Genomic DNA, 2,844 nt, shown 5'->3' with positions numbered 1-2,844 from the left:
GTGTTAATTAATAGATTAGTCTATTATGAAAAGAATTGCTTAATGTAATTCTCAAACTAACATATATTTAGAGTATTTAGAGTCTTGGCAGAAATCTAGGTATAATTTGCTTGCTGGACTCTAACCAAATTCATGCACAGCATTTCAAAAAGAATTCTCATACATGGAAGAATCCAAATTTAATGACATCTTAAATTTATATCTTGCAAATAACCTGTCAACATATTGTTTATATCTAAACTTTCCACAAAGTATAGGCAGTAATAGAAAAGGCACTAACTACTAATTTTTCATAAATGAAATCTAAAATCACTTCTAGTGTTAGTAAAACTAAGGAAAAATGGAATTTAGGGGAGAAATCAAACAAATGTGAACTGATAGTTCTCAGACTCACATAAAACTATACTGCTGGCTAAGTAGTCCCACACATATTTTCCAGTAAAGACATTGGTAGTCTAATAACCTTCCTGAGGACAATCAATCAATAAGCATTTAAATAAGATAGGCCTAGTGGTAATATAAAGACAAAAATGAAAGCATTCTTGTCCTCAAGAAGGTTGTATTTTAATCAGGGAAGAGAGTATCAATATATAAATTTATACATACATTTTTTTTAGGTATACATACATTTGCAAAATAAATATAGAGTGATTTTTTTTTTGGAGGAGGCACTAAGCAATGAAAGAGGATCAAGAAAGGCTTCATAGAGGAGCTGAGATAAGAAATTATAGGAGGTAGGAGGGTAAGGGTAGACAGAATGCCCTCCAGGTATGGAGACCATGGGTTGTGTGTGAGGCAGAGAAAGAAATCTGCTTGGCTGAAATGCATATTGCTAAAGGATTAAAAACCAACAGTATTTTGTTTTTAATCTTATGGATGGGCCGCTTTGCAGACACCGCTGCCGGGAGTCCTCGTCCCCGCCGCCGCCCGCAGCCCGGGCATCCGTGGCCATGGCCAACCCCAGCGTGTACTTGGACATCGCCGTCGACAACGAGCCCCTGGGCCGGATTACTTTCGAGGTCTTTGCAGACAAGGTTCCAAAGACAGCAGAAAATTTACGCGCTCTGAGCACTGGAGAGAAGGGATTTGGTTACCAGGGATCCTGCTTCCACAGAATCATTCCTGGGTTCATGTGCCAGGGTGGTGACTTCACACGCCATAATGGCACTGGTGGTAAGTCCATCTATGGGGAGAAATTTGCTGATGAGAACTTCATCCTGAAGCATACTGGTCCTGGCCTCTTGTCCATGGAAAATGCTGCACCCAACACAAATGGCTCCCAGTTTTTCATCTATACTGCTAAGACTGATTGGTTGGATGGAAAGCATGTTGTCTTTGCCAAGTGAAAGAAGGCATGAACATTGTGGAAGCCATGGAGCGTTTTGGTTCTCGGGATGGCAAGACCAGCAAGAAGATCACCATTGCTGACTGTGGACAACTCTTACAAGTTTTTTTTTTTTTTTTTTTTCTGTCTTAACCACCAAACCATTCCTCTGTAGCTGGAGAGAGCACCGCAATTCAATCTGCTCTTATACCCTGTAATCCTTGTGCTCTCACTTGCTGCAATTCTCTTGGGATTTCATTTCCTTTTTCCTTCCACAAGACTGGCTAGAAACAACAGAGTTAAGTTTATAATTATGAAATAAAAGCTAAACTACAAAAAAAAATCTTATGGATGACTGAGATACTGGAGTTGACAAATATTATCTCCAATTTATCCTGTGGGTATTTTGTGTGCACTTATTTGAAACAGCATGACTCCTCCATTAGACTGAACTTCTGAAAGCAGAAACTTCTTTTGACTCTCTTTGAATCCCTGGTGCTTAGCACAGAGCCTGTCATAGAGGAGGAAGAGCTAAATAAATACTTCTTAACTTGAACTGACTGAGCAGGGGAGTAATAAGATCAGTTCCTACTCTTTAGGAAAATCACTTTGGCAGTAATGTGGACAATGGATGACAGTCACTTAGAAATAAGTGCATAAATACCCTTTGACCCAGCAATACCACTACTGGGTCTATACCCTGAAGAGATGAAGAAAAAGGGTAAAAACATTACTTGTACAAAAATATTTATAGCAGCCCTGTTTGTGGTGGCAAAGAATTGGAAATCAAGTAAATGTCCTTCAATTGGGGAATGGCTTAGCAAACTGGTATATGTATGTCATGGAACACTATTGTTCTATTAGAAACCAAGAGGGATGGGATTTCAGGGAAGCCTGGAGGGATTTGCATGAACTGATGCTGAGTGAGATGAGCAGAACCAGGAAAACACTGTACACACTACCAGCAACATGGGAGTGATGTTCAACCTGGAAGGACTCGCTCATTCCATCAGTGCAACAATCAGGAACAATTTTGGGCTGTCTGCAAAGGAGAGTGCCATCTGTATCCAGATAAGGAGCTGTGGAGTTTGAACAAAGTGCAAGGACTATTCCCTTTAATTTAGAAAAAAACAGATATCTTATTGTCTGATCTTGTTACCTCTTAGACTTCTCTTCTCTTTAGGGATATGATTTCTCTCTCATCACACCCAAATTGGATCAAGGTACAACATGGAAACAAAGTAAAGACTGATAGAGTGCTTTCCGTGGGGTGGGGGTGGGGGGAGGGAAGCAAGATTGGGGGGGAAAATTGTAAAATTCAATATCATTAATAAAAATAAATTAAAAAAAAGAAATAAGTGCATAAGAGGCTTGTCCATGGTAGAAGGTGTATAGATGCAACAACAAGAGTAGAGGAACTTCTGCTATCACAACAGGTTTTAGGATTGACTTTGTTAGTCATATTTAAGACTTCAAAGGGATCCCAAATTCTATCAAGTTCAATCTCTATCCAATTCACA

General features: G+C 39.3%; 1 pseudogene; it reads left to right on the top strand.

The window, feature by feature from the left end:
- Nucleotides 1-923: 923 nt before the first annotated feature.
- LOC141502312 (peptidyl-prolyl cis-trans isomerase A pseudogene) lies at nucleotides 924-1,617 on the top strand (annotated as a pseudogene).
- The last annotated feature ends 1,227 nt before the right edge of the window (nucleotides 1,618-2,844 follow it).

Source organism: Macrotis lagotis, chromosome X (assembly GCF_037893015.1).
Source record: "Macrotis lagotis isolate mMagLag1 chromosome X, bilby.v1.9.chrom.fasta, whole genome shotgun sequence".
Taxonomy (NCBI): Eukaryota; Metazoa; Chordata; class Mammalia; order Peramelemorphia; family Peramelidae; genus Macrotis; species Macrotis lagotis.
The sequence above is the reverse complement of the archived record's forward strand: the minus strand, read 5'-3'. Positions and strand labels throughout refer to the sequence as shown.